Below are 18,710 nucleotides of genomic sequence, written 5' to 3' on the forward strand. Positions count from 1 at the left end.
GTGAACATCTAGGTGCATCAGAACTGTGGTCTTAGTTTAGCTTTTGTTTCTGTTTTCGTTTCTGTTTCTGGTTGTTGTTATTTTGGGGATTATATTTTAGTTACATGTATATGTGTGTGTATGCACATGTGTGCACATACCTTCAGAAGCCTTATGTTGGAACCCCTTGAACTGGAGTTCCAGGCTCTTGAAAGCCATCCAGTGTGGGTGCTGGGATTCAAACTCAGGTCCTCCACGGAGCCATCTCTCTAGCCCAGGACCGTGTTCTTGTCTTAATCATATTGGTTATCTTGAAGGCAGCTCCTTCTTGGTCACCTGGGTTCATCCAGAAGAGCCTTGCTGTAAAGTCCAGCAGGTACAGCAAGGACAGTGCCTTATGTCTCGATGTTCAAAGGGGATCTAGCAACCGGCAGCACAGGTGTTTGCTAATGCCGCTGTGAGAAGTATTATCTCCTGTCTCAGGTCCTTCCTTAGCACTGCTAAACGGGACTGTGCATTTGAACCTGAGCCACAGGTAGTTTGCATCTTTATGGGGCGATACTCCATTTCCCCAGCCCACGGAGCCTTATTAGTAAACAGGAAAGATATACTCAGAGGTACAGTTTCTGTGTTCTGGATAATTATAACTTCAAGCCACAGCATTCATCTAAACATACTGAAACCAGCCAAAATGAACAGGTCAGAAGGAAGCCTAAGGATTTATATCAAAACCCAAAGCAAGAAACAAAGCCGACACTCTGGGATCAAAGTAAGTTAAAGAAAACGGTTCTTATGTTCTTCGTGATAAAGTGTTTGCAGGACTGCAGAAGACAGTCAGGACCAGAAGATGCCATCCAAAGAGAGCCAGAGATCAAGAGTTAGAAGTCCCAAGTTTGAATCCTGGTTCTACCTTAACACATGACAATTTCAAAGCCTTAAACTTGGAACAATCTTTGATAGAACAAAGGTTATAAAATGTATCTCGAGGAAGACTTCTGAGAATTAGCCAGGATATCTTCATACCTCCCACTTGGTTGATCCTGGAGTCAGCGCAAGGAGTCCCAGTTGCTTCCCCGTTTCTTAGCCCGAGGAGGTGTACAGACTCTGGCAGGGTACAGCTTCTGCCAGTCAGCCACACATGGGCTCCTTGTAATGAGAAGGCTGGAGAACAGAATGGCCCATCTATTGCAATACGATTCCGTTTCCCAGACAGAAGCCCTCACGGGGCCTTTGAGTGGTTCCCTGATGCATGGGGTCCAAGCCTGAGAACCCATCTCAACTTTTACATCGGCCAAAAAGATGCAAGGTAAAAGTGAGAACCAGCTTATTATCAGTTCTGAAAGTCATGGGACTGCCCAAATCTCTCCACTGTGTTTACATGCTTCATTCACATGTGTTTATTTTATGGACCCTTCTTTACTTTAACCCAGCTAAGCCTAGATACCCCCCTTACCATTTATATTACGGAGAATATGCCTATTTAAAAGGTACAGGGGATGGGGCTGTGTGGTTTAGCAAGGGTGCCTGCCTAGCATGGGAAAAGTCCTGAGTTCAACCCTTATCATTATGCACACCTACAGAAGTCAGGGTACCCTGATACCCCAATGCACATAGCACATAGTACCAGAAACACAAAGAAGAAAAGAAAACAGCATTGGGTATATGAAATCAGTGGGCAATTTCTATGTCCAGTGTGAGGAGCAAACTGGCAGGGAGGAAGGACTAGAAGAAAAACTTTGAGAGAAGTTTGTGCTGAAGAAAAATATAAGTCTTTTGGGTATCAGATTTTATGCACCTACTGGTTGAGCCAAATGGCTATTCAGCCCAGCAGCCCATAGCTCAGGAGTGTGAGCCAGGGAGGACCAGGACTTGTGTGACTGAGGACATGAAAAACAAGGCTTTCTCTTGCTGGATTGTAAAATGTACTGGACAATGATGATCTGCAAAAAGACAATGGCTGAGCAAGTGGGTGGGAAAAGCCATCAAAGCTATACGGCCAGCGGGAAACTGAGAGAAGGTTTTCCCGACATGCCTCGGAAACCAATAGGCTTATCTACACACATGTTGGCTGGTGAGTTTGTTCTCCTTTATAATGTTTTTAAGTATTTAAAGATATTTGTTCTTATTTATATTTATGCATGTTAAGTCTCTACCTGTATGTGGCACAGGTTAGTGAGTGTCCGGGAGCAGGAAGAGGGTATCAGAGCCCCTGGAACTGGAGTTAATGGTGCTGCCTGCTCTGGGTTCTGAGAACTGAACCCAGGTCCTCTGGAAGCAACGCAGCAAATGCTCTTAACCGCAGAGCTGCCTTTTCACCTATATTTTAAAATTATTTTTCTTTTCTAAATTCATCACTTTAGAAAATGGCAAGGGAGAATTTTCAGGAGAAAAGGGAATAAGCTTTGAAAAGCCAAATAAAGGCTAGTTCATAGAAGAAGGATGGGGGGGGGCGAGAGGACAAAGAGGAGGAAAGAGAAGGAAGAGGAGGAAGAGGGGAGGAGGGGAAAGAGAATGGAATCTGAAACAGACAAGCAGTGTTTCTCTGATTTCAGATAAAAGGAAAGGTTGTTGCCGCCACCCTGGACCAGAGTCATGATGAGAAGCAGTATTGTGATGTGTTGAGGAAAAGGGTGGGTATTGCCATGGCTAACAGCAGGAACAGATCACATTTTAGGAAGAATACAAGCTCAGAGTCCACAGAAGCTTCTAGAAGCTACTGCCATATCCCTTGTGTTCATGGGGTGTCTGTTGGAAATGATGCTGAGAGGCCACTGGGGTTTGTCAGCTCAGTGCGAGCTATGCCACTGCGCTGTGAAATGTTGCTTCTTCCTCGGGGTTTCTTTGAAAACAATGGTTCCTGAAATGTAAGATAGACAACGGAGGTCTGAAGGCTGAGTTTTTTCCACCGGGGCTAGAGGACTCACTGTGCTGGGATGGGTTGTCATGGTAACCCCTGGGTTCTATGGCAAGGAGTGCGCACAGAATGAGGAACAGCTAAATCTCTCTTTTCCAAATCAATCATGTTTAGGCACTGGAGAAGTCAACTCAAATAGAAACAGCACCTATGACGACGGGAACGAGGACTGGAGAGCATACATACATGTATATGCATACATATATGTATATATGCATATATAATGTATGTATGCATACACATACAATACATATACATATATAATATCTTGTTCATTCAGATATAATATGTGTACATATATATCATGCTCATTCATATTTACTATATATACATCCTACATACACAAACACACTCACATACATATATGTATGTGTACATACATATACACATATACATATATACACATATATATGTGTGTGTATATATATATATATATATATATATATATATATATATATATATATATACACATTATATATATGGGAAAATGCAAAAAGCTTTTGGAAAGACTGGTGTCATGGGCAACAAAGTTAAACTGAAGCCGAGGGTGAAAGTTTTGGCAGAAGGTATCTGGGAGAGGCAGACACATTTATTGCATATTTAGGTCAACTGTGGATCAACCCTTCTCACAGAGTTGCACAACAGAAGGAGACAGAATTAATTTCAAAAGTTAGTTTGAAAGAAAATTGGGCTGAAGGAAACGTGTTTCCAAAGGATCCTAAAATTGACTGGATTAGTCCGTGAAGCAGTTTGTGTGCCAGGCACTGATGAACCCAATAGAGAGACCAACAGGCAGTTAGTGAAGCTGTAACAGCTGAGTGTAATAAAAAAAAAAAAGGTAGAGAGATCTGCTCTAAGTCGCCATTATCCTGAGGTGGCCATCAACAAGCCAAGCTTGGCCTCTGTAGAAAAGACCTCACCAAAATAATTCAGCCAGTCACTAAATGAATAACAAAAAACAAAACAAAACAAAACAAAACAGTGTGGGAAGGGATAGTAACAGTCACTATAGCATGCAATGCACAGTTTCTAACACATACACACACACACACAAAGCAACAACAAAAGACCTATTCAAAGACACAGGAAAAATCGGCCGTGATTGTGATTTTACCTCTGGTTTTTCAAGAAAAGATTTCCAAACTGTCATTTAAGAATGCGTTCAGGTCCTAATGAGAACTGTGGCTACAGGTCTGAAAGAAGAAACAATGACTGTTACATTTCAAGGTCGCTGGGCTTTGAGTGGCTAAGCCAAGTACTTTGGTAGGGATTTACTAAGAAAGTTAGTAAGTCACAGACAGCCTGGGGGCTCACAGGAGAGTTTAAGCCTATGGGTCTAAGCAGGGGTTCCCTATGGTGTTTTTCAGGGAGGAGGGCTGGCCCCATGTTCTGTAGTTGGTGAGTATCCCATAGAGCTCTCTCTGTGTCCCTTATGTAACAGGTGTCCACCATACAGATGTGCCCCCTATAGGCACTGAGAGCTAAAAGTGCTTGGCAAATGTCCGTCCTGGTTACTTTTTTGTTGCTGAGATAAAATACCAGGACAAAAAAAAAAAAAAACTTAAAAGAAGAGAATGTATTCTGGACTCCAATTCCAAGGGGACATAGTCCAGCAGAGGGGGTGGAATGGTGACAGGAACGTGAGGCTGGCCAGCACATTGCATGGCCATGCTAGAAGCAGAGAGAGGACAGGAACTGGTGCCAGGCTACCAAACCTCAAGGAGCACACCCAGTGACATCTCCTCCATCCAGGCTGAACGTCAAAAGGGTTCCATAACATCCCCAAATAGTGTCACCTGCTGGGGACCAAGGGTTAGAACACAGGGGTCTGAGGGGGAAGCTTTCTCATTTTAACTGCAGGAACTTCCTTTGAAGAGGTGAGAATTACAGTCTTAGACAATGGAGGTAGAGGGCCAGCAGCTGTGAGAGGAGAACGTTCTGTAGGTGAGTTGCTGGCCCAAACTCAACATATATGAAGTATAGAATTTAGTAAGAAGATAGCATGGACACACACACACATATATACACACACATACACACACACACACACAGTAGAAAGCAGAATAAAGGAACCCCGCGCACGGAGTCTCAACAGTAGATTTGAACTGACAAAAAGGAGAATTCGGAAGGTTAGAGGAAAAGCCAGCGAAGAAAAGAAAGAAACCTCAGAACACAGGCCTCCATGAATCGTCCTAATGTACATGTGACAGAGAAGCAGCGTGTGACCATGAAGAGAGGGAGATCAAGACCTGGCCACACGGATGGAACTCTTCAGTGTGGGAAGCCAGTCTGTCGGTGGGCTTCACGGAATGACACCTACTGCTGCACACATCAGAGTTGAGCTGCCGAAAGGCCAGGCAGGAAGAAGGTCCTGAAGGCAGCCAGACAGAAACGACTGGTCTCTCCCAGGGAAGTCACAGCAAAATCGATAGCTGGCGTCTCGGCAAACAACGGAAGCCAGAGAAGAAGAAAGGATAATGTACTCAAAAGGCTCAAAGGATAACAAGACGAGCTCCCAAATCCCATATCCAACAAAGCTACCATTCAAAACCACAGGGGCGGCCAAGACATTTACAGACAAACAATGCCCAAGGGTACTACTTACTGTGGCCAGAATGCCTTTACCAAAAACTGCAAAGAAGTTTACAGACTGAAACAGGTGACCTCGGACCAGATGAAACGGGAACCGACTGTTGGGGAAGATCGTGTCGATCTGAACAGCAGCATGTACCATCTTTTACTCTCTTAGCAACTTAACAAGTAGCTGTAGAGGACGGTGAGTGTGGGACCTGTTGGTGAACCCTCTGCAGTGTGTACGAATATTCACAAATGACACAAGGTCATTCAGCTAATAACAAGCAAAGAGTAACAGGGTTGAGGTTGGGAGCCTACAGATAACAGAGTTACTGCTGCACAAAATAGGGTTGGGTCTGGAGGGAAAATGAACGCCAGGTGGTGAATTGAATGCAGAGAGACATTCAAGGAGATGCATAAATGGGGAATAAAGATGTTGATACAATAGGAGCTTATTCCTTCCTCTTCTTTCTTTCCTTGACACCTGTCAGTTCCTCAAGGCACCCCAAGGAAGTATCACAACCAAGGTGAGAGGTGACGTAAGGGCCCAGGAGGGCTGGGCTCTCTCCCAAGGACAGTACTCCATCCTTCTCTTCTTAGCTTCTGGGACTTTGCAATCACTGAAATTATTTTTTAATAATAATTATTATTAAATAAGTAAAAATAATTTCAATTATTTGTGTTCGAAAACTTAGATAATTCAAAGGATTATAAAAGTGCCCCCAAGTTGTTTAAAGTAATGTAGAAAACTTGTACAGGCTGATAACTATGGGAAAAGTAACGAACTATTCCAAAAGCTTGGTCTTTGTCAATGTTTTCAGGCATTTTTTGATGGTTACAGGGTTTGTTTCCCAAGGATTCTGGAGAACGGATAACTCTGTGGGTTTCCAGGACACGGACAGAAGGTAATGGTGCTGGGCCTAGCCAGCTCACAGTGATCCCGTGTAACCTATAGGGAGATGAGCCAGTGTGACATGTAGCCTTTCTCACATTCACCTGCTGCTTACGCACACTATCAGGATACTGCACAGGTGTGTTATTCTGTTCGTTCTGCCTAAATTCCTCATGCCAGGGAGCATGGCACATTCATCTCATCGTGCCTTCGCCTCAGTGCCTGATGCTTCTAGATCCTGTGCCAATCTATCTCGGTTTGGGAGTCCCTCTTCCTATGCCTTAGCTATGGTGCGCCATCTGTGGTGCTCTTTCCTCCAAAGGTGGGAGGGAAAGAAGGACTTCCTCCCAAGTCAGGGATGAAGTGACTCATTTCCTTGTTTCTGCTTAGGGTCATTGCGACATCTGTACTCCATAGGCACCCCAGGTCTCACTCCAAACTGAGAGCAAAGTTGTTTGCTTTGTCTGCTTTGGCAAGAGCTGGGCAAAGAGCCAACCGGACAGGGTAGTTTTCCGGACTGTCGCCATATGGTACCCACAGTCCCGTTGCTCCTTCTGTCTGATGGCCTTGAGCCTGGAGCATCCCCACAAGGGTGAGCACCCTCTGCTATACTTCTTGATGTGCTTGGCGGCTGAAGGGGGGGGGGACTGTGGTCTCCTTTCTTGGCTCATTTTGTCGTTTTCAGTGGTTACTCGGAATCCATGTCCGTCTGATAATCATCTTCCTCTAACAGCCTTGTTACTGGGCTGCTCGGTTAAGATAATTTTCTGTTATTTATTGCTAGGGAATTATCTTTCTGAGCTATTGTGTCTGTTGCTTTTATATCATCACGAGGTTGGATGTGCCCTTTTTACACGACAGTAGCTGCTGTTCTTGTTGCATTGATGGGATAATGGGGGGAATTACTGCATCAGAGGGCGAGAAGGGAAGCGATGTGAAAGAAGTAATGGGAACAGATGAAGGGAGATGGGGGGATCTGTGCTCAGCTCTCTCTCACTCTCTGATATTTACATCATCTAATTTCAGCTCCTTTCACAGCACCACAGACCCTCCAGTGCTTCTGGTCACGTGTTCCAAGTCCCGCAAATTGTGAACTAACCTATATGGGAGGGTAAGGTAGGTCCTATGCTAATACTTAAACAATAGCAATACAGGTAACATTGTTACTGTTTGATGTTCTGGGAAGCACCGGATGCTCTTCGCCTCTGCAGTGAGATAGGCCCTATGCTAATAATTAGACAATAGCAGTGCTGGTAACATTGTGACTGTTTGATGTCCAGTAGAACACCCAATGCCCTTCATCTCTTCACTGAGATGGGCCCTATGCTAATAATTAAACAATAACAATACAAGTAACACTGTGACTGTTTGATGCCACAGCCCTCTCTTTCCTCTTCCTGTTCTGAGGAGCTCCCAGTGTTTCGCCCATCCACTTCCTCAAGATCCTCAACTGAGTCAAGCTGCTCAAAGTCTTAGTCTGACTTACTATGTATCCATGGATGATTGTGAACTCTTAGTTCCCTTGTCTCCATCTCCCAAGTGCTGGGACTGCTGGTGTGTGCCACCTTACCCAGCTTAAAAGAATGCATTAAGTGGTGGCAATGTCAAGAATACTGTCCTTTATTCATTGCATCTGTTTTCCTGATAGGTGGGTTTAAAAACACAACTGTACCTAGTTGTCAACCGCAAAGTAGAGAAGAAAACCAAGATCTTTTACTGTCATTGTTGAATTTATAGTTGTATTATTTCCTAAGGCATCCAAGGTCTTAAGACATTCACTAAACCCTAAAGTTTAAGAAAATGTTATTAGTCCTTGTGGTACAACACCTCCACCTAGCAGGTGGTATTGTTGTACTGGAAGAAAAGCCAGCATGGCACACCAGGACAAAGTGATTGCTCACAAGTCAAGATGGTGAAAGAACAGAGAGCCCACTGTCCTAGGGTGTGGGATGGCTCCTGTTGCAGTGAGAAGAGAGCTTACAGAGGGACTGGCTGTGTTTGAAGCTTAGGAGAGTTTCAGTCCATAGCTGATTGGCCTTGTGGCTTTGGGGCCTACAGTGAGGAAAGGCAAGGATGTGGCAAGGAAAGGCTGGTCACATCATCATGTGGTGACATCAGGAAAGAGGAGAAGAGGGGAAGGAGGAGAAACAAGAGAGGCAGAAGTGAGATATTCACAGAGAGGAAAGAGATAACAAGAAACATAATGACAGAGACAGAGTCAGGCTGGGAAAGAAGAAAAATGGACTGGGGATGGACATAGCAGAGAGACACACATAGAGATAGCCCCTCCATTAAGCTATGGGTCTTTAAATGGATTGGTCCATTGGTATGGTCTGAGTCACCATGATCCAATTATATCCCAAGGACCCCACCTCTGAACACAGTTGCATTGGTCCCTGATATCTACCCATGAGCTTTTGGGGGTCATTTAAGATCTACCCATAATGCCCATTAGACTCTGATGTCACTGTGGGCATTGCCTCTAAGACCTCATCAAAGCTGCCTGGAAGCCAGTCTTCAACTAGCAGCCTTCAGATGAAGATGTAGAACTCTCAGCTCTGCCTGTATCATGCCTGCCTGGATGCTGCCATGTTCCCACCTTGATGATAATGGACTGAACCTCTGAACCTGTAAGCCAGCCCCAATTAAATGTTGTCCTTTGTAAGACTTGCCTTGGTCATGATGTCTGTTCACAGCAGTAAAACTCTGAGAGAGCTGGGGTTATTAGTGAATGCCAATCTAATAGTAAGAAAAGCAATGAAATGGTGTCTCTATGGAGGACACAGGGTTTAAGGGGAGAAAACACCTTTGCATACACAAAGACAGAGGGCACATGCATCTTACGTCCTTGCCTTGTATAGAAGCTATTGGCTTACTGATCTCATATCACATTCATATACGGACATACATGAAGTTTTGTAAAGGCAGCTTGTTTTTCCTGTTTACCACATCCCCCCTGCCCCAGTGTAGAATAATTTGCCTACAACTTGACTAGAAAGACCTCTCACTAGTGCAAAATGCTTAACCATCACTTAGTCCTGTTTGGGTGGCTTTTGTTGACATTGATGAATATCCAAGCCCAGATGGATGCAGAGAGACCACTTTTCCCGACTCTCATCCCAAACCCTAGGAAGATCCCTGCAGGCTGAAACAGGATGACCACAGCATGCCGGAGAGCTCTTTCCTTCCTTCTCTAACAGAAGCTCTGCTCTGAGCCCATAGCTGGGCTCTGTTCTTCTCAGAGCAGGATTTGGACTGATTGCAACTCATCATAGTTGTTTCTGGAGCTGCTCCAGCAGGGGATGAAAGCACTCTGACGTACAAATGACCAATGATTTGCCACCATCATCCCGCAGGTGCGGGCAGCTTTTTGTTAGGGATTGCCTTCTGAGAAGGGAAGTTTTCTGTTATTTGCTTTAAGAACAGATGATCGATAAAGCAGATAAAACTGCTTTATCGGCTCTGTCACGGCTCGTAGGTGTTTAGCAATCGCTCTATAAACTTGGCGCTCGTTCTGATCCCACCTACATTTAAGCAAACAAATTATGACCCACAGATCCTGGACCTAATCCCAAACAGCAGTATTTTCTAACTTTTTATCCTTAGAGCTTCCAATAAAATAGAGTGCCTCTCTCAAAGTGAATTTACTGAGGGAGGCAGGATTTAACCGGAGCCTGACAAGGAAGAGCAGCGCCCCCTGGAGGAAGATGTGGACGTGCAGCTGGCTGGGAACTTCCTACACAGGACATAAGGCTTGAGGACCTCCTAACATACCTTGGACGGAGTCTAAAATAACATACAGATTTGAGGTCCTCAACTACTTTTTTCTAAAGCTGCATCAGTGTCAGTATTTGGCTTTGTTCTTTATATAACCGGTGAGAACCAGTGGGGACGTTGGAATTGTGAGACACTACATAATTAAAATTAACCTCAGTGGTTTATGTAGTCTTCGTGGGAAGAAGGAAAAGGACATCACTCTTTTACCATCTAGAGCAGTTGTCCCTGGGTCTGCACATCCCTCTTGGCCGTTCTGTAGGCTGACCTTTCACCTAATTACCTACAACCTGGGTTGTAAGTATCTAATGCTACCGAATAACTAGAAAATGTACTGCTGAAAACATTTAGTTATACTCAAATTTAAGTGTTTAAGGTATGGTAATCACTTACTTTATTTTCATTAGTTTTCTTTAAGTTTTTTTTTTTTTTTTTTTAATGTGTATGGGTATTTTGCCTGCATGTGTGTATGGGCATGCAGTGCCCGTGGCAGCCAAAGGAGGGTGTCGAACCCACGTGGACTGGATTACAGATGTGAACCGTTAAGTGGGTGCTAGGAATCAAGCTTGAGTCCTTTTCAAGAGCAGCTGGTGCTCATAATTGCCGAGCCATCCCTCCAGTCCTTCTTTTATTAGGCTTTTAAAAGCACACAAAGCAATGGGCTTCAGGGGGAGATTGCATTATCTCGTCCCTGCTCCTGGAGAACTCATGTGATCTGCCTATATCCGTCTCTTCCGTTCCCCCTCCATGAAATACTGACATTGTCTCTAGTTTTACATTAACCACTTCCTTAAGTCACAACATTTGTTTTACTTCCTATACAAAAATAGTTGGGGTGGGGTGTCCCCCAGTGGCAAAATCCTTGGCTAGCATGTTTTAGCTCTGGATTCAATCCCAGCACCACAACCACGTGTGACCTAGCGGTAGCTTAATGTGATGACCTACTATTCATATAAAAACATATGCATGCATTCATACCCATTTTAGCCACTGGAATAGGGCATAACACCGGATGCACCTAAAGTTTTTCTATCCAGGACTGAATGGACAAGCAGAATGCACTGTTCCCTTCGCACACACTATCCACCCACGTTCTGATGGAACCAACAGGACGCACAACACAAGTGACCCTAGAAGACTGTGACACAAACTCTCAGAATGTGTAACCCCAGGGACATGAGATTTCTGGAAAAGACAGAAGATATGCATACAGATAGAGAGGTAAGTATTTTTGTGGGGGAGGGGGAGGGGAAGCTGGTGCGAATCAGACAGGATTGTGCCTGGGGCAGAGGAGGGAGTTGTGGAGAGCGTCTTGGGCACTACAAATCTCCGGAGAAAGCACTAATATCTACAGTGGCAGAAAGTCCTAGATCCAGGACAGATAATGCTGGAAATCCACTCACTGTCTACAGCCCAAGCTTGGAGTCTGAGGATGAACCTTCAAGACTTACTGGAACTGTGAAAAGGGCAGCGTCCAGATAACACACGGCTGGGCACCAAGCCAGAGGTCCATCCACAGAGCTCCTATTTACAGAAGGAGAATGCTAGGTTTATGGTGACCCTGTATTAGTGTCCCACTGCTGTGAAGAACACCATGACCATGGCAACGCTTATAGAAAAGAAAAAGCATTTAATTGGGGACACATCTCCTAGTCTCTCTCAAATAGGCCACTAATGACCAAGCATTCAAATAGATGACCCTATGGGGGCCATCTTTATTCAAACCACCACGGACACCATGTTCAAATTCCAACAGATTATGGCCAGTTGTCGTCTGTGCGTATACAAACCCATGTGGACTATTGAGAAGTATGACTTGACCCCGGAATCAGCACACATCTGTTTATCATGTGCAAACCAAGGAGGGAGGCAGAAGGACTACTCCCCGCCAGCACTTAGCTGTCCAGCATGTTTTCTGCAAGGATCTTGAAGAGATGCTCACAGGTTCTCACCCAGGCACTAAGAACCGCTTCTGTCTATGTGCACTGATAAATATCAGTACCAGGACAGTGTTGGAACAGACAGTCACATTCCTTTCCTTCTGCTTTTCCCATTCAGGTTTCACACGGACACATATATTTCTCCCTTCCTTTAAGCAGCTGAGGGATTCATCCAGAACCCTGGGGTCTTCATTCTGGGCAGGGCAGCGGGAAAGGAGATCCCTATGCCCCAATTTTCATGTGATATTAAGCTGCCCCCTGCTCACACATCAGCCTTTTAAACGCGGACGAAGATCCCAAAGCAGATATTAAACTTGTTAGTTTAAGGACTGGCAGGAAGTGTAGACTGTCTTTTATCTCTGGTTCTCTTCCTTAGGAAAGAGTAACAAGGCAAACAGAAGAGAATACTCATTTAGAGAGTGGCATCTGTTGGGTCAGTGAAGGAGCTTATCCAGACAAGGGGCTTGTTGCTAGGCCTGATCACCCGAGTTCCAACGCTGGTTTGCAGTCCAGATGTTTAGTCTGTTATCATGGCAGGACGCATGACGGCACGCAGGCAGACATGGTGCTGGCGAGGTAGCTGAGAGTTCTATATGTGGATCCATAGGAGGAGAGAGTGACCAATTAGGCCTGGCTTAAGTAAAACCTCAAAGCCTTCCTGCCCCTCCCCCACCCCCAACTGCCCCAGTGACCTACTTCTTCCAAAAAGCCACACCTACTCCAAGAAGGCCACACCTCCCAACTGTGCAGGTCCCTGTGAGCCTCTGGGGCCATTTTAATTCAAACCACCATAATACCAATAGAAAAGAAATACCAAGGGAGTCAACAAGGTTCCCTGAAGGAAACCATGGGTAGCATGTGCACATGCTCAGACATCTCAGTACTTCTAGAAGCTACACTGATAAGCACACAGTTAAGACTTAAATCCTCATTCCCTTTAAAAGTCACATCTTGATCCCCTGGTTCCCAATAGGATGGGGACCCCTGGGAGACAGATGTAGAAGAGGTCATAACTGTAGGGCTCTGAGGTGGGATAAATAGCTTTTAAGGGATGGGGAGACCAGAGCACACCCCACTCCTTCTGCCTTTGAAGACAGCAAGGAAGCCACCTGCAAATCACCAAGTATGGCGTCTGCCTGCATCTGGAACTTCCTGGCCTGTGGTCCAGTGAAAACAGAATGTTCTTTTTAAGCCTCCTATTCCAGCACCCCAGGCAGTGAAGTGGAAACTTCTGGTTTCTTTGAAAAGCCAGAATACTTTTCTGAAGAAGACACAGGTGAAAGGATGTTTTGCTAAAGCAAACATGTGATGAAGGATGGAGTCTTCGCTAATACGTGGATTGGTCCACCTTCAATTGCATTGAAGAGCTCCGCTGGTCAAGACTTCATAGAAAGAAACAGACCAAACACCTTCTGGTGGTGTTCTGGGGCTTCTTGCCGCTTCTGCAGACTCAGACTGATTGGCAGAGTGATGTCAGCTGATACACTCACCTGGAGTTTTGCTGAGACAGAATCACGAGGTGAGGCAAGAGCCATGGGAAGACTTGTGATGTTTGGAGGGAGTATAAATAGAACTCAGTGGACAGTGATGGGGGCTTTCATAACTAGCTTTGCAATGTTTCTTGGTCTCAAGTCTTTGCTGATCTTTACTTTGTTGAAAGAGGTGTAAAGAACTGGAGTCCCTGCTGACTCTTGCTGATTCTGCCGAGCCCTGGCTGTCTCTGCTAGGACATGCCACTGCTGCTGACTCATGTTTGCTATCCTGACAGTACTGAACCAGACTGCTGGTGTATTCATGGAGTGTTTGCGAGTGGATCGAGCTGCTGCTGCTGATTCCTGTGAACTGGACTGCTGATTTCCCAGTGCAGATGAGATGTGCTCCAAAGAACAATCTCTAAACAGGTCCACTTCCCCCGCATTCTTATAACCTCTCTTTTCCACTACTTCTGGCTGGTGGTGGGCTAGAAGGGAGGTTAAACCATTTAAGAATCAATTTTATAAGTAGGCTATACTGAGCACTTATAAATGTGGGTGGGAGACGCTGCACAAATCAAAGATGGAGGAATTCCGAAGTGCATGCAATGAAAGAGTTAACATTTTAATTTGGCCCCACTGACCCTGCCTTGAGGACAAGTATGCCTCAAGGCTAAGAGCAAAATAATGTGTTCAAAAAAATGGTCCAACCCCAGACCATCTAGACTCGATAAGGTCTGGCTCCGCAGTCCTGAGAAAAACAAAGTATGAAGGTCAGCATGCCCCAAAATAGAGTGGCCTAGAGCTAAATCGTGTCCAAAATAGACAGTGTGCCAATTTAAATTAACCAAAAAATTGCTATGCGCTTGTTGCTAACTGCTTATGTGATTTTCCCTATAAGTACTTCTCCCCATTTGAGTTTGGGGTTGACTCCTCTATCCCCTGTGTGAGATAATGTGTCGTCCTCGTAGCTCTGATCTCCTAAATACACCTCTTGCCTGATTTCATCAAGACTGGCCTTTCTTGAGTTCTTGGGTTCGCGTTTCCCGGTACTCGAGTGAGGGGCTTCCCCAGTGAGGGGCTTCCCCAATTCGAGTGTCTTTCTGCAACAAGTTTGGGTGTTATGGGAGATTCTCAAGGTGTGTTCTGAATACGGGGGTTGGGAGGTAGGGACTACAGAGACAGCTTCCATCTTCTTAGAGAGTATACCACAAAAATTGAGGCCTAGAGAAACAGCTCAGTGACTAAGAGACTGCTATTCTTGCAGAGGACCTGAGTTCAGTTCCCAGCTGTTAGTATCAGAAGTTGTTTACAGTTAGCCTCCAATCCAGTGATGACTGCGTTCCTAGGCAACAAGGACCCACCTACGTCAGTTGCCATGACTACCGCCTCACAGTCCCCACACATGCCTCACCTACATCCCCTATGCACGAGTCATTTCCTGGGTCTCCACCTGGATAAAAGACAGAGACCCTGACCCATCGCTCTCTTTCCTCCCCCTTTCTTCTTCGCTCGCTTCCAACAAAGGATCTCTTTCGTGGGAACTGTGCGGGCTCGGCGTGATCTATCCAGGAACATGCAGCTTTTCAACTAACACCTGCACCCACACGATGGCTCATAACCCTCTAACTTCACTTCCAGAGAATCTGATACCCTGTCTGGCCTTCAAGAGCGCCTATACATACGTATGTGGTACACACACACACACACACACACACACACACACACACACACACGTCTTTTAAAGAAAATAACCAAATAGTGATAGAAGGAAAAGGGATGTTGAGGCCATTCTGGGGTGGTCTCAGAGAGACGGCAGGAACACACTGTTAAAAACAGGACACTGTAGAGGGTGGTAAAGAGTCTGGATGGAGTGTGTCTGTGTCTTGGAGGTTTTGGTGGCAAGTGAACAGATGAAATATTTTGCTAAAATTTCCGGGCAGGGTGCTGGATGAGTGTTGTGGCTCCTCATGGCTTTCCACACAGATGGCTTCTAACTTAGGACCTTTTTCTTAACCTACGATATTTTGACTTAAATCTTTTGGGCTTTCCGATGGTGCGCATTCAGTGGGAATTGCACTTTGAATTTTGATCCTTTACCTCCGTTTAGCACCTTGTAGTGGGGAGCAGCAGCGGTGAGTTGTCAGCTGGCCACTGACAAGAGCAAAAACTGTTGCCCTACTGTGTGCTGTGTTGCTAAGCTACCATGCCCATGAACTAAGGGACTCAATTTTTCTTTCTTTCTTTCTTTCTTTTTTTTTTTTTTTGACTCAGGGTCTTTCTGCTTACAATGACTTTATCAGAAAGTCACCATCATAAATTGAGGAGCACCTGTGTGGTAAATTGTGAACACAGAGAAAGGAGTTCGGGACTTAGTTATTAAGCAAAAGGTATCAGAATATGAAGGCTTTGGACATTCTCAGGCTATTGAGATGTCGAGGACCAGAACACATTGAGACAGAACAGACTGGAGTGGCTCCTCAATCATGAGATGGGTGTGGATGTGCGCCATGGTCCTAAATCGGTCCTCTCTACAGTTCTGCATCTCTGCAGCTATGCTTGGCTGCCATCTTGACTACACCCAAATGGATTAAAACCCAAGCAGCTGGGCACACCACTGAGAGGGTTTCCTTAACTTAATCTGAATCTTTTGAAGTAAGAAGTTCCATGTTGAACCAGAGCTACATCTCCTGCTGACAACCTATGTAAGGAAGCTTGCTCTCTTTGCCTGCTTGCTCTTTCTGGCAAGACGGTCCCTCTGTCTTAGAGCCTGCTTCTTCAGGATTCTTCCCAAAACTAGATCTGTTGCAATACATATTAAAAATAGAATCCACGAACCCTTGCTAGCATCGTACAGCCATATGGCATTTGCAGTGTGTTTTCATCTCAGCAGCCGCCACCCTCCTGTCTCTCTGTCACCAGCTACTCTCTGGTCCCAGTGGCCACCTCTCCACCTCTATGACTAGCTCCATCTAACTCATGACTCTCCGCTGTGGATTCTGCTCCCATCCCCAACAAACCGGTAAAGTCAAGACTCTAGAGGCCCCAGCAGCGGCTGCCCTCTCGCAGCTCCCTCTGTGGACTTTGTTCACATGTCCTGCAACCACTCTGTGGTCACCAGCACAACTCCCACCAGCCCAACAAAATTGAAACTCCAGAAACTTGCAGTTTAACAATCAGATTTATCTCATTAATTTATCACAGTAAATTTACACTCCAAAAAATGCCCACACAATAAACTCAGATCCAACTGATATCTGTCCACCTAGATATATATGTCCTATAATAATAATCCATTCCTTATAAGATATTCATAGCTACCTGTGGCTAATTAAAGCCACACGGAGATTGATCCTTCTCCATCTTGCCTTCTTCTTTCTTGGCTTCTCTCCCCCTTTCCAAAACTCTGTCCCTGCCTATCTCTCTCACTGTCCAGTCACAAGCCTTGCCTTATCTTGTGCCTGCCCTCCCTGAATATCAACCACAACATAGATCAGCTGAGGTAACTAGCCTTATGTACTGAACAACTACTGGACTTTGCACTTATAAATAACCACTGCTCGATTAGCTGGACCATAGCTTGTAAGCCATGCTAGTAAATCCACTCTCCATATTTGTGTGTGTGTGTGTGTGTTTGATCCATACTCATCCATATATAATATCCATATAATATATATATGGATAGGATATTCATACAACACATATATGGATAGAATGTGCACACACATACACACACATATATGGATAAAATGTATACACACATATTTACATATGTGAATAGAATGTACACACATATACAAACATATGGATAGAATGTATATACACACATATATAATATATATACACACATGTATATATATATATATATATATAAATAGAATGTACATGCACATACGTATAGACAGAGTGTACACACACACATATATATGGATAGAATGTACATGCACATACAGACATATGGATAGAATGTATATATATACACACATATATAATGTATACACATATATATATATAGATAGAATGTGCACACATACACACATATATATGTGGATAGAATGTACATGCACATACATGCATATGGATAGAATATATATATACACACATATATATAATATATACACATATTTATATATATGGATAGAATGTACACACATATACACACATGGATAGACTATATATATACACACATATAAAATATACACACACATATGGATAGAATGTACACACACACATATATGGATAGAATGTACATGCACATACACATATACAGATAGAATGTATATATATATACACACACACACATATATATAATGCATACACACATGTATATATGAATAGATGCACATGCACATACACACATATGGATAGAGTGTACGCACACACACACACACACACACACACACACACACACACATACACACATAGAATGATATTCATCTCATCAATTCTGTTCCCCCAGAGAACTAACACAGAGGTCAGGAACAGAAATGAAACTGCCTGCTAGCCTGAAAGGAAAACAGACAAAACCAGGTCGGAGGGAAGAAGACAGGCTGCTGCAAACAGCTGGCATGCACTGAGAAAATCAGGGGCCTGCAGACTGGAGCTGCTTCTCATCTGTCCTGCAATGAGGCTGCCAACACCAGAGGGCAGGACCAATGTCTTGCAGTCTTTTGTGCACGTTCCAAAGCTTTAAGCTGAAGCTGAAGGGGACAGATCCATCCTCAGAGCTGTGAGGGTGGCTCTACTACCCCAGTGAGTCTAGGAGAGAGTGTGCTGCTCCCTTCCCCAAAGGATGATTTCTCAGCCATGAGACCCCGGGTCAGATCAGGTGTGAGGGTCTGATAAGAAGTCTGAGGTCAGGCCTGGGGGTGCAATGCTCTCTCTGTGTTGCCTCTGAGCAGTGTGGGAAGCAGAGCAGCTGAAGAAGCCTGAATTGGGCAGCGGTCCAAGAACACGGGGAAAGGACGGCCTTTTTGAATGAAGAGGAAGATGAACACGATTTTGAAGACAAGAAGGACCTTCCCAGAGAGAAATATCAGGTTGAACTGTTCTGGGGATGCTGGCTGTCTGAAATCAGGAGCTATGGTATGCAGAGATGGCCTGTTCCAGACCTACATGGTAAAAATATTTACATGTTTGGCAAAGTGTATTAGGAAAATGACCAG

This window comes from Micromys minutus, assembly GCF_963924665.1.
Source record: "Micromys minutus genome assembly, chromosome: 5".
Lineage (NCBI taxonomy): Eukaryota > Metazoa > Chordata > Mammalia > Rodentia > Muridae > Micromys > Micromys minutus.